Raw genomic sequence first — 14437 nt, forward strand, 5'->3', positions numbered from 1 at the left:
GTTCAGACTATATATAAATATCAAAGGCAAATTAGTTGGGCTACTAAATTTGACCTACTAATAAGAAATGCAATATGCAGAGTTACTAAAAGTTATCACTGTTTTTGGTGTGACTAAAGCAGAGGTGAAGGATTTTGGTGTTAATTTTTTTTTTAAGATTTGACTGTTTGAAATTTAGTCAATTCAAATGGTGTCCTCACTTATACGTGAGCTTTAACCTTTGACCTGTCATCTGATATGTACATGTTATTTTTTTTTAGAAAAAACAAATATAATAAAATTGAAATTGTCTAAATGGCATAACTATTTCTGACAGTCTAAACATACTTAATTAACTTTATTCAGGAAATAGTTAAGCAGAGAGAATAGCATAAGATAATAAAAAATCGTGTGTATAATTGTTGTACCAAGAACCCGGCCACCTGAAATAAAGGCTTCAAAAGTCGCTTGATGACTTAGGCCTAAGGTGGTGCCTTGGGTATTAGCCTAGCTGATTATAATTATTATTATTAAATATCAAGAAAATATTTATTTAGACTTGAGGTGAATGCTTTTTTGTGACCATTTTCAGCATTGCCCGAAGAGTAAGATCCTTCGCCATCAAAAAATTAAATGGCAACGGATCCTGTTATAGTAGTCATTCTCTCTAAGTATAAATAACTTCTTGGTATACAGGGTGTTTCAATTTGATCGGCCCGGCCATTTGTCCGAATAACTATTTAATCTAGAAATTTGTAGAGTATGTGAATACGGTCACTATCACTTTCTATTTTAAATATAAGAACAATCGGCTGAAATGTTTCGGTTTTGCAAAATTTATATTTTCCCTGGTAGGCGGAAGGCAAAATGTTTCAATTGGAAAGTTAATCGGCATACTCCAAATTAACAAATAATGTTGGTTCGTTCGAAATAGGCCTATTTTTTAATAAGATAATGAGGTACTTAAAAGAACTCTTTTCGGAACGATGAACCAAAATGTTTGAAATGTATCTCTGTTCTTCGTATTTTACAATACTTTATTTTTACAACACCAAAGCTAAGGTTCAAACGTTTTATTAATTAGCTTAGCTGAATATTATTATTTTACGGTAATCATGTTTCTTAATGAAGCCCAAAAGGAAAAAATTAATTCTGGAGATCTTGAAGGTCATTGAACTGTGCTGTTTCTTCCAATCCATCGCTGAGGGCACTCAGTGTTCAAGTAAGCGACAACGTCACAAAAGGTCCTTCGAGAACGGTCTAAATAATATGTTTTTTTTTTTACCGAGTAGGCCTAAAGTAGAATGAAAAAAAATTTCGAACTAATTTCACTGAAAAGGAGAAGTTATTGAATCATACTTGTACAAGGTTAATTTCAAACGTTTGACCTTTTGGTTGTCGTAAAAATAATGTTTTGTAAAATACCAAGATCAAACCGAAAAACGTTCCTTCCTCTCAGTCTTAACATAAATAAATACTTTTCTTTGCTAAAATTGAATGTTATATTTTTTTGTTGGAAACAGTACCGGCTGACCAGTAATACTCAGTTGCAGGTTAAGAAAGGCAAAATATCTAGTATACTAAGCGGAAAGATACTAACACGAATTTCCGGTATATCGGCGGTGGGAAATTGGTAATAAGCCTATTTACGTTTGAATTTCTAAATATACCTTCTCGTAATATAATTTTGGAAAATGCCGTCTATTGCGTTATATTTCAAAGTGATAATTCATGAATTAACATAGTTAAGAGTTAATAACAGTTGTAATAATTTATTTTTAGAATTACAAGTGAGGCATACCTAAAAAACGTGCGATTTGATGATTGTTAGGAGCATAATACTAAAAATACGCTGCAATGAAGCTTAAAAATAATTATGTACATTAAATGTTGATTGATAATTTTGAAATTAACGCAATAGACATTTCTAAAATGGATTAATATATCACGCCTAAGCACTTTTAGGAATTCAACAGAAAGTGGGCAAAATTCGAAATTCCCACCGGAAAATCATGCTTGTATCTTTCCACCAAATATACTAGATACTTTGCCTTTCTTAACGTGCAACTGAGTAAAGTTAATACATAGGCCATGAACAAATAAATACTGCCAATAAAATGGAATAGTGTGAACGCTACACAATGGTAGGTTTTACGATTTAACGTAGTGTCTTTATATTTAAATCTTCCAAAGAAGTTCATCCTGAAAAAAGGCCCTTAATATCTTCCACTCTAAATTTGCAAATCGATTGTGAAAAGAGCGCCGCAGCGGCGCGAATTCGAAACTCGTTAAGAGTATTTTTTTAATACAAATTTCGAAATAGCATCGCGAAAACTCAAATTACTTTCTTTTCGGAATTTCAGGTGGCTCCTAAAATGAAGCAAAATTAATTTCTTTATTACTTTTTGCTGGCTGATGCGCCCATTCGGAAAGTCGTGAAAAAAATTAAAAATGTGGTGAAGCGACAAAGAGCGCTTTGAAAAAAAAAGGAAATGTTTTTCTCCGTGCTAGCGTCGCCAAGCGAAGCGGGAACGAGGTTTTCCAGCTCGACGCCCACTGCAACTTCCGACTTCAATTTGTTTCGCGCTCGAGGCTTTGGTCATTTCGAAGAAAAACACTGTTGAACCCGGAAAGTGCGCGTGACGAGTTTGCAGGCTCCGAACTTCGCTTCGGTGGGAGGAATCATTGAGCGCGGTTACGGAAAAAAAACGAGAGTAATATAAAGTCGAAAAACTAAAACTTGGTGTTCCAGCCGCGAAAGGAAAATTCCTCGTTTTATACATGTAATATTTCAAACTTTTTCGCGGATTTTAAAGGGTTTTTCGATTTTAATACCTTGGTTGGCGTGTTTTTATTTAGTAAAATTTATTATAATAATAATGATAAAAGGAGAAAATGTCCTTGTTTAGAAGGTACAGATATTAGCGTTTTACATTTTTTGGTTCGTATGGGTTTCTGCTGATAATACAGGGTATTTTAAAAGATTATGCAAAAAATTGAAGGAGTTGGAGGGAGTGAGTTGAGAAGTATGCCTGTTTTTTCCCCATTTATCTACGGTGAGTTAAAAGAGCGCCAGAGAGAGAGCTTCAGAGTGTGACCTTCTAGTTCCTGGAAGTAGGCTGCAACAAGCGCAAAACCAAGCAGCAGGGAAATGCGAACATAAAGATTTGGGTTGGTGTGATAGGTAAAAAAAGACATTGTAAACATACCGAGGTAACCAGTGTAAAAAAGTAAACTTAAACAGTATTTGAAGTCCCTGCTGCTTGGTTTTGGGCTTGGTGCAGCCTACTTCCAGGGGCTAGTAGGCCAAAATTTGAAGCTCTGGCGTTTTTTTAACTCATCGTAGAAAAATGGGGAAAATACAGGCATACTTCTCAACTCAGCCCCTACAACTCCTTCAAATTTTTGCATAACTTTTGAAACACCCTGTATTATATTGATGACAGTTAGTAAATTCCTACAACATCAAAAAGGATTTCAATAGACCACTTCACAAATTTCTGACTGATAAACTTATAGAACCCAGCCCTTACTTAATATACTTTTTCTTTTAAATTATACCTTTGGAGCGAATGTATTTAATAATTGCTGATTTATTACCTAAATCTGGTCTTAAAGCCACAAACAATATTCAAAATCAGGAAATTTTCGACATTAAAAGAAAGATGAGGCTTATGGGTAATTTAAATTGTATACTTTTCGGCTTGTTGGCGCCATCTATTAAAACTTCGGGTATTTAATAACCGGCCTCTAATGACGTTACTCCTGTGAAAGGATCTTCAACGCCGAAAAGTAAGATAAGCCAGACGAGTGTTTAGCGTGCATCTTAAGCTTAGGGCTAAGTCGTGTAGCAAGACTTAATTTCCAACAAAAGGACTCGGGATGATGAGGCGAAAAAAGTAAAAAAAGACAGGGGAATCTATTGTTTCTTGTCGTCTGCCGTTTCATTTTAGTATTCACTTTGTTTATAACGTTATTATAATATCCATTTTTATATAGTATTTTAGAATTATTCCTTTTAATGTTATTTTTTAATTTTGGTTTGTACCGGTTAAACCAAAAAATGGTTTGCTCCCTGATACAAAAGGGACTGGTTTTTCAAAGGGTCAATAAATATTAGACATGTTATTTTATTTCATCGTTGGACAATACACAGCGTGCAATGAGTGTATACATTTGTAATTCCTGTATAATAAACTCCTATTACTTGTAGGGAGCTGTTGGCTCGCTTGGCAGGAAGGGCTCACCACCACCCTCCTACGCATTGTAACCCGGCCACCTGTTTATGGCATTAAAAGTCGCTAGATGACTTGGGCCCAAGTTGGTGCCTTGTTTATTAGCCTAACTGATTATTATTGTAAGTTTTTATTATTTTAATATAAATGATTATTCTAGAAAAGAAGCCGTAGATTTATTCTGTACAACGAATAAACCTTTCTATTCATTCATACTTCAGTGTAAACGCATTTCCAACCTCACTCAAATAGAGTATGATGGCGTTGTATAAGGCAGCATAATAAATGATGATCTTCATTAAGAAGTCGATTAATTCTTATCCAGAACCCGGTCCCACCTTATCTGAGAACTTCAAAAAAGATTATTCACACTTCGGCTTCTAGATAAGCGGCGGTGTGTTAGAAGGTCCTTCCTCCGAAGTACTTTGCAAATTTCTGATCTTTTGATTTGCGTGGGTTAATTTGAGAGCGATTACTTAATAATGTTCATAAATTTATAATTTTATTCTAAAGTTTGCCCTTCAAGTTTAGAAATTGCCGAAACAACTGTGTGCTTTAAGTTCTGAACAGCGAGCACCCAATTAAAATTTCATTGATTTAAATTTATGATCATTTAAATGAACGAAAAGTCCATTTAAACCGAAAATGTACCGCTTAATTGTTTAGTTAGTCACTTTACTTAGAAAACATAATTTTATAAGTGATTGCCTTTGGCTCTTATACACCCTACGCAGGTTATAAATGTTACAATATAACTTATTTAATAACGTCAAGATACCTTTGCAACCGAGTAATTTTCTAGTAAAATGTTCACAATAATTTGGTCGTCGTTTAAATCTAAAATGTGGTTTTTATTGTGCGTGCCAACGGCGACTTCAATTAATTTAATTAATTTGAATAAAATTTTGAAGGGTTACACTCGTCGTTAAAGTAGTCTTAAGTGGGTGTACTGTTTAAAATCACTTGAAATGAAATAAGGTAACTTTCAGTAGTTTCAAAAAGTCTAATGTAGATTAAGCAATAATTATTTTCTAACATTTTTCTATCCGTGTTAAAGGCTCCCAATTGAAAGGCTACGCAAATTTCAACTTCTTCAAAACATCCTCAAAAGATAATCTATAATTTAAGTTAACATTGAATATTGGAAACATTCTTTTTATTCCGTCATTTTAAATTTAGTAATAATGTTTGATGCGTACGTGTATGGAAAAAATTCAAAGTAAAATATGTAAAAAGATACCCTAGTGGTTCTAGCTAACGATCGAAGTAGTCTGTTTTCTATCCATTGTGGTTTTTCATACCGCTATCAAAGCAATTTAGAGATTAAATCACGCAAACCTTTAAAAAAACAGCTAGGCTTGTACAAGGTGTTTACCAACTTTCGACGAAATCAAGAAAGGTATTAGACATCTTATATATTTATTTTAGTTAAAGCTCTAATGGCGTGAAGAGTTTCACGGATAATATTAAAAATACAATCTTTGTCAATTTATTAAGTATTAGTGTAAACTACCAAGTGTATCCGTGAAGGTCTAGTTCAAAATATACAATGTTTCGAACCTGTTTAATGATTTATCCGTTAGCATATACATGTAGAAGGCTACCCGGTATTGTGGAAACACAAGCCTACTAATTTGACTCGAATTGATTTTCGATTAGTCGAGAACACGGCAATCTATGGCAATGGGTTCATTAAAGGAGCAAAGGCTTAGAGACCATCTATTATTTAAATTATTCCTTTTAACAAATTGTTTCGCTAGTGTTCAGGCGATTTAATTATAATCATTTGTTCTCCTTTTAAAATAGAGTAAAGTAAATAAATTTCGTGCCCTGTGAAGCCGTCGATGCTCTAATCATTTATTCAGAAAGTAAACTCGAGCTTCAATCGCTAGAAAACCAACGAGTTAACAAGCTGAATTTAATATTTTAAATGGGATAATTTAACGGTTAGAGAATGAGGGGGATTTGATGCCAATCTAAACATTTTCTCAATTAAGTACTTCTCCCTAATTATAAATAAATACAATCTTGTTTTCATCAAGTAAAATATAGTTGAGAAAATCTCCTGCTTTGACAGCACTACCAAGATAGTTAGTTTAAAATCTATTAATCATTTTCTTTTATCACCTCTTTTTTAAGCGGAATTAGGCCCTTGCAGAGGCCTCTCCGAACACTGAAGTCATTAGAAACGAAACACGAAACACGATGAAGAAACGCCATTATATATTTCCAATAACCTTATCCGTGTCCCGTAATCATTTGATCTTATAAACTATATTCTCCGACAAAACCAGCGCTTTATTTTCGCTGCAACTTTTGAATGAGAATACAAGTGAGTTACGCTTATCCAGACGACTGGCTTAAGAAGTCGATAGTAGTTAGACCTATTATACTGGCTGCAGTAATTAAAATACGATTTTAGCTCCCGGTAATTACTGACGCTTGCATCCGTTTCTGGAAGGAAGTAGCTACTACATTGAATTTTGACCGTTGCTGGCGTCATTTTATACGGAGTAACTTGGAAAAACTCGGAAGAAAAAATAAATCAAGTTTGCCTTCCTTTCAACTTTAAAATCTTCATTACTAGTGACGTAAAATTGTCAAGTCTTCAACTTCCACGGCCGCTCTTTCTAATAAATCAAAACTTGTTTTCCTTTCAAATTTGGTGACTCGTACGTAAAATGGATCATTTGACACATGTCACATGTCGATAAACGTACATTATATTTTGTATCAGGCAACAATAAAGGTTTACACAAAACTATCTAAAAAAAAACAAACTTTCTTATAGTCCCTTGGCTGTGATTTAAGATTTACATGCTATATTTCTATGTAAGCTTATAGATAAAAAAATAAAAATCAAATGATTGAATTAATTTAAGTGATTAATAAGTGATTGGTTAATGATTTATGATGTCGAAACCTGAAGCTAGTTTGGTACTAGCGGCGTAAGTAAGGGCCGCGCAGGGCCTGAGACGTAGGGCTCGGCGTTCGGATATGAAATTTTCCGTGCATTTCTTTTTATCTTTATCCGAAAATAATCCGAATAAAAAGTTTTTGGTGGCATATTAAATCGTATAATAGTCGTGAATAATATCCATAAATAAACAGTTAAGCGAATTTTTTATGATAAATTGAAATTTATCCGTTTCCCTGAGCGAGGCGCTGACGGGCTCGTAATAATAAGGAATCGCCAAAAGATTTAGAAAATATGCTCCCCATGATACGAATGGGCCCCAAAACCAGTTTCTTAAAAATCTGAGTACCCCACTGTTTAGTGCAAATAAACGCTCTTAAGCTCTAGGGGAATTCACCCTAATTGCTTTTAACTAATTCAATACAATTATATATATTACTATTTCAAGGACTAATTTCATTTTACAAGTGCAAATCTCGAGATTAAGAAGGCACGTGCAATTCTCTAGTGAAATTTCGGGTTCATTAAAACTGCAACCGTAAGAGAAAATACAGAGAATCAGCCAATTTCAGTCTTTGAAAACAATGCCCCAAATTTTTCAAATCAATCAGGGACAAACAGAAACCATTGGATTATCGATATATTTTCTTCGCATTCTTCGACTAGGCCAGTACATTTCCGAAGCTTCAATTTTTACAACTTGATTTCGTCTAAGAAAACGTCAGAAACCAGAATTGGATACTTTCTTATTTTAGCTAGTGTTGCCATATAAAAAATGGGTATAGGTCTGCTCGGATAAGAAAATATATTTTTCAATCGTCTCTATAAGAAGTAGAAAAAAGTTTTTTGAATAAATCCGAAAACCATAGCCACCAATATCGGCGATACCGCCTCAACGTTTTGCGATTTGAATATATACAACTTATTTTTCTCGATTTTATTTGCAGGGTTCGGCAAACACACTCTATTTGCACACATACCGATTCATTTTGAAGAGAAAGGGCGTAAAAATGAAATAAGAGAAAAAATTCCGCATACAACGACATTTCTCTCAAAATTTGTTTGCGCTGAGAAATATGAAAAAAAATCAAATTGAATGGAGGCCCTTTCTAGTTTAACTGGAATATAAGAATATTATCCTAGTTAGCCTATCAGCCCTCCATCAAAACTACAGCGGCCAACGTTTGATAACTTGCTTAAACTGTAGACAGCGCAATCGGGAATCGTATAAGATAATATCAGCACTTACCCATCTCGCGGGCCAGTCATCCTTCTTCATTAGAATCGTCTTTAAACGCGGAAGACTCGCGAATACACCATAGTTATTCGCAATGTACCTGCTCGGGAAGGTTCTATCACCTGTGGTGGCGTGACTAAGTCCACTTTCGCGCGACGGTCTTGATGTCACTGATTCGCTTAACGAGTAGGGGGAGCGCGCTTTAATTTGACGGGACGTTCCGGCTGCGAGAGAGAGTCTGACGGAGCACCTTTGCGCCTCGAAAGGATCATTCGGAGTGAGAGCACCCGGAGCCGCTCGTGGCTTCGTCCTTCTAAATATCGAGCCATTTAGGGAACGTTTCTACAGGGTCTTGGCGCGTATAAAACTCCCAACTAACTGGACTAAAAACGCGCAAACAGGTCTGCGAGGGCGGTCGTTAGGCCGGGATAGAGACGCCCGAGTAGCCCTGACGCCTTAAAGACATTTCCCTCGATCTGTCCGTTCGCTCATACCGATAGATAATGACCCTGTATTTTATCATCTAACTTTTAGAGCCGAAGGGGGAAAACGAAAATCGTTACGGAAAGGTTAAGACCGGGTGACCCTTTAATTTCCATCTTCGCTTTTTCTCTTGGAAATAGAACGGTGCATTTTTATTATTTTTCTAAGGTCTTTATGTAGCGATCGAGTAAGTGTTCTAAAATCGTTTAGGTCTGAAATGTCTGTCGGCATACCCGCAACTCTCTACGAAACCTTTTTTCAGTAACAGGTCAGATTGCAGGTTGTATTTCTAAGGCCTTAGAAATTTATTGAAAAGAATAGCAACTCGGCTGATTTATCGTGTTTGAATGGTTTAGGGATTTTAACTTCTAGTTATGTTATCACATAAGTCTTGTCTGTTAATGTATATAAACCTTATAATCTTGCTATTTCTCTTTTTGTATTCAATGTAATAATCATCTAGACACCACTAAGCCAGCTAACGGCTTTTAAGGTTTTCAATACAGATGGCCGCGCTACAATGCCCTTGATCGGATCAAGTTGCAAAAGATGCAATTGCATTTCTCCAAGTGCTAAATATTGGTCCAAACAATCATTAGAAATATGTAAAATCTAATTTATCAAAATTTTAAGATTTATCCTAACGCGAATAATGTGTGAAATTTTTCTAAGCGAGAAGGACTATTTGGAAACGATTCACGGACAACAGGGTCGAATTTTTGATGTGGGGTGGCGGAGTGGCTAGCACTTTTGCCTCGCAGCAAGAGGAGCTGGTTTCGATCCCAACTGGTGGAACTGGGTGAAAACTCGCAACAACTCAAAGTGGGGTGGCGGAGTGGCTAGCACTTTCGCCTCGCAGCAAGAGGAGCTGGTTTCGCTCCCAACTGGTGGAACTGGGTGAAAACTCGCAACAACTCAAGGTGGGGTGGCGGAGTGGTTAGCACTTTCACCTAGCAGCAAGATGAGCTGATTTCAATCCCAACTGGTGGCATTGGGTGAAAACTCTCAACAACTCAAGGTGGGGTGGCGGAGTGGTTAGCACTTTCACCTCGCAGCAAGAGGAGCCGGGTTCGATCCCAGCTTTTGGCACTGGGTGAAAACTCGGAACAATTCCTTCTGCGTTGAGTTTGCAAGTTCTTTGCCTACTGGTTTAATGGGTTTTCAGTAATAGTAAGTGTAGGGAGCTGTTGGCTCGCGTGGCATGCAGGGCTTGCCACCACCGTCCTACGCATTGTAACCCGGCCACCTGTAATAAAGGCTACAAAAGTCGCTTGATGACTAGGCCTAAGGTGGTGCCTTGGGTATTAGCCTAGCTGATTATTATGTAACGCTAGTTAACAGTTCTCTACTCTTAACCAGTGAGGATATAACACGTTAAATCTACGCAGGAGTTGTTGCAAGTAAGAAGTAGAAATAGATAATTATACAAAGAAATTTGTGGCCTAAGAACTCAAAAATACAGTTAGTTCTAAAATCGAAATAATCTGAAAATTACTCTCTCTATGGTTCCTAACTTTGTAAAGAATGTTTTATTCCGATTTACTAATCAAATTATTGCCAAATATCCTCGATTAATGTTCCACTTCTGTAATTAAAAATAATCGTCAAATAACCTAATTAAGTTTTAAAAAGGGGATTTTTTAACTACAGTCTAGTCGAGGTAATAAATTGTTTGAGTTCAACTCTCGACTTTATTATTTCTAAGCACCTTCACATTTAGATTAGAGTATTTATATCCGATACTCGTCATGGATTTCTCAAGGGAAGATTTGTAGAGATGGTTCTATCGTTCTAGAATCACGTCGACATCAAGATCACCGGACCTGCTAAAGTAAATACCCTTTGCATCGATCTCTCCAAAGAGTTCGATCGTAAATCTTACCGTCACCTTCCACAAAAAACCCAAACTTCGTGGTCATTTCATTTTTTTTAAATAGGAAAACATAACGTAATGGTGAAATCACAATTATCCCCAATACAATAAAAAAAATTATTTCGTACACACGGAAAAGAAACATCCAATTTATTTCAAATTAACCTCTTATGCCTAAAATATTTTTACGAAAAGCTTTCTAAACTGAAAAGATTACAGAGAAAGTTCATTCAACTTAATTATTTACGGTAACGACCATTTAAAGTTACTTTTCAATTATATCTACTTTAAGCCCTATAATAATGGGTCAATTGGTCATTTGAAAAATGTGGCCTATCATATTCTCGAATTGTTTCTGCATTATTTCTGGAAACTACTCAATTTCTTCCATATAAAATAATCACTATGGTCTCTAATAGGAAGTTAATGCTTAGTATTTATTTGTAATATTGGTAAATTAATTCTAAATTTTGAATATAATTTACCAACTTACGGTTGTATATTTTAAGTTATTTTTCTCCTTGGAAATTAAATTTAATTTAATTGTAGTTCAATCAATTCAAAATCTGATGGTGCTATCGAACGGCAGCGAAACTAGTCGTGTCTAATTATTTTTTATAAAATATCTTTAAATCTCACTATGCAAACCGACTCATCATTTAGCTAACATTTCCCAGTTTTTAAAGAACTAAATCAATATTGATATACGTTGATCGTTAAACCCGGTTAAACCAGTGTCAAAAAAGTAGGAAAAAATCGCGGATATAGAGCTCGGGATAAACCAACAGCAGCTTTTTCCAAATCAATATTACGAAAATTTATAAAACTCAAAATATAATAACCAATTATTAAAGTTAATAATAATCCGTTAGGCAAATACCCAAGGCAGCACATTAGGCCCAAATCATCTAGCGGCTTTTAATGCCCTTTCTCCACGTGAGGTGACAGTTTCATACACATACTATTACCGTTTGACTCAAGAAGTTTTTATGTAAGGGAAAACCGAAGAACTCTGGGAAACCCCCTTCAACCAGTGGGAAGAGCACTCAATGCCAAATAAGAAGCTCCAAATTTTCACTCAGTGCCACAAGTTTTGATCGAACCCGGTTCCTCTTGCGAGGCGAAATGCTATACTGTACGCCACAGAATCACTTTCTCGAAGGAGACATAAAAATATTCCTGCTTAAATATTGTACAATAAATAAATAAAAGAGCTGGAGGACGAAAACACGGTGGTAAAATATTCGTAAATGGGGTTCTTGCGCGTGGTAATAAAATAATAACAAAATTGACTCCTTAGGTCCTCTGTCGTTCAGTTTTGACCCTGGTAATGTATAGGTTTTTACGTCTCACATATAGGGGTTAGATCTTAGAATGGGGCTTTTATGGCCAAATTCGGTGCTAAGCCAAGTGAGGGACAAAACGTCCTTAGTCCCCCGCTCGCGACGTCTTATGAATCGGAAACCAAATGTCGAGTTTGGATACGTCCAGTTAGTAAAAAATATTGCAAGATTTGAAAAATTTATTGTAGGGCCGCTTTATCCAGTGCCTACGAAGGTTCAAAGGGGGCTACGAAAATTTATGAGCTTAAAAAAATTCAAGTATAACAAATTCTTCTTAGAAATATGGCGTTACGTCATAAAACGGCACTGATTTCTTGGCATACATATCAACTGGATGGTTTTTCGATCCGGAAGTCGGAATGATTCACAGCCTTGTTATTGCAAGATTGCCTTGAAGATAGCTCAAGATAGCATCACCCTAAAAACCAAATATGATTTAAAATTAATAATAATTCAGTTTAAATTATCAAAATTAAAAATAAAAAAGATGAAGATTTACCAAAGGGGAGGGTGGTGGAAGGAAAACAGACACTGGTCACATGATTTAATCGTCCAAACATATTCATTTTAAAACAGTATATATAAATATTGGCACGAAAAAGACTCAAGAGAAATGTAAAGTATTTTCGAATCACGCTGAACTAATTTTTAGTTCAATTTTATAAAATGGCAACTACCTCAAACCTTAGTATTTATTTAATTGTTATTCTTTCGCAATTACTTGGAATTTTCATAACTAAAACTACAGAATTAAAATTTAATGCACGCCCAAATCTTTGCTTGTGCTGACTTCAATGTGCAGTCGATCAACGGAAAACTCTATTATTCCAGGAAACGCGAAAAAACCATACAGTTAAAACCCATACTCAACTTTTACTTAAAGGAGAGTCCGTTGAACTTTACCATAAGTCGATAATATTGTTCCACAAGTTTGTCACTTTGATGAATATTTTACTGACGAAGTGACGTTATCACAAGAAGAAAATATCCCCTTAGAAAGGCACTGTCAAAGGCTAAGTTTGACGCGGGATCAAGCGGACGCAAAACGGCGGCGAAGCCCGTATTGCAGTCGGTCTTGTGAATAACGCTCAGAAAACTTTTGCATGTGAAGAATAGGAAGTGTCACACTTATATAAGAATATTATACACTTATGGCATTACTGAAGGCAACCAAATGACAGACAAAGAAAGTGAACGTACTAGCCACGCTAAATTCCCGTGCAGTACTTGGCGATAATATTCCCTGGCGTCATGACACGTCACGAGGCCCCGTCTGGCTCTCCGAGAGGGGAAAGCAGCTAAAGCCTGCGCTTCTTTCGGAGAATGAACCCCTTTTTGTCGCTTCTCTCTAACTCAGTCAGTCAGGTCAAAGAGTGAAAGAAGTGTCCCGTGTTCTGACGTATATTAAAGTGGAAGAGAAAGAAACCGTTTGGACCAATAACGTTCTGCCACTTCAAACCTATGATCAAAAAATCATTCACCGTAGCTTTATTTAGTGCAAATATTGGTCCAATAGCTGTACTTTTCGGAAAGCGTAGCGCCAAAATATTTCCACAGGTCAATGCTTGAAATAAATGGAAAATCATTTAAAACGATCATTTCACCGATTCAAAAAAGGTTTTTTTTAACCAGTTTATACTATAAAGATTTGAGGTTTAGATAACTAATTATTAATTAAGGTACATAATCAAGTAAGGTTTCATTTCAAACTACAGTTATAAGATAAATTAACTTAAGCGTTAGATACAATTTCACAGAATTTTCAGAAAAGCGAACTTTTCGTTTTATTACAAAAATGTTCAAAAGAAACTATACTTTAAAGCAACATCCAGTTTTACAAGAAAGTTAGGTGTTTCTAGGGACATTTTTTATATTTATTTGTATAGAAACTCTATTTAAGTTTGTGTGGAAGCTCTATTAAAGTTTGTGTGGAAGCTCTTTATTTTTGGTGTGTTTAATTCTATTAATTTTGCGTGGAAACTCTTTATTTTTGTTGTGGTTTTTCTAAACATTTTGTGTGGAAACTAAATTTTTTTGTGGTATTTCTATAATTTTTGTGGGGAAACTCTTTATATTAGCGTGGAAACTCTTTATTTTGTGTGGAAACTCTTTATTTTTGTGTGGAAACTCTTTATTTTTGTGTGGAAACTCTTTATTTTTGGTGTGGTATTTCTAAACATTTTGTGTGGAAACTCTTTATTTTGTGTGAAAACTCTTTATTTTTGGTTGGAAACTCTTTATTTTTGGTGTGGTATTTCTAAACATTTTGTGTGGAAACTCTTAATTTTGGTGTGGTATTTCTATAATTTTTGTGGGGAAACTCTTTATATTAGTGTGGAAACTCTTTATTTTGTGTGAAAACTCTTTATT

General features: G+C 35.4%; 1 protein-coding gene across 1 annotated transcript in view; it reads right to left on the bottom strand.

The window, feature by feature from the left end:
* The window catches only part of LOC149958999 (5-hydroxytryptamine receptor 1-like), a 66115-nt gene extending 57485 nt beyond the window's left edge, over positions 1-8630 (bottom strand). The window contains exon 1 of the mRNA XM_090165117.1: positions 8381-8630. The gene's annotated coding sequence lies outside the window, so the exon portion shown is untranslated. The remainder of the gene's footprint in view (positions 1-8380) is intronic.
* Positions 8631-14437: the final 5807 nt, after the last annotated feature.

The sequence above is a fragment of the Leiobunum rupestre genome, chromosome 2 (assembly GCF_980474605.1).
Source record: "Leiobunum rupestre chromosome 2, qqLeiRupe1.1.hap1, whole genome shotgun sequence".
In the NCBI taxonomy this organism is placed as follows: domain Eukaryota; kingdom Metazoa; phylum Arthropoda; class Arachnida; order Opiliones; family Sclerosomatidae; genus Leiobunum; species Leiobunum rupestre.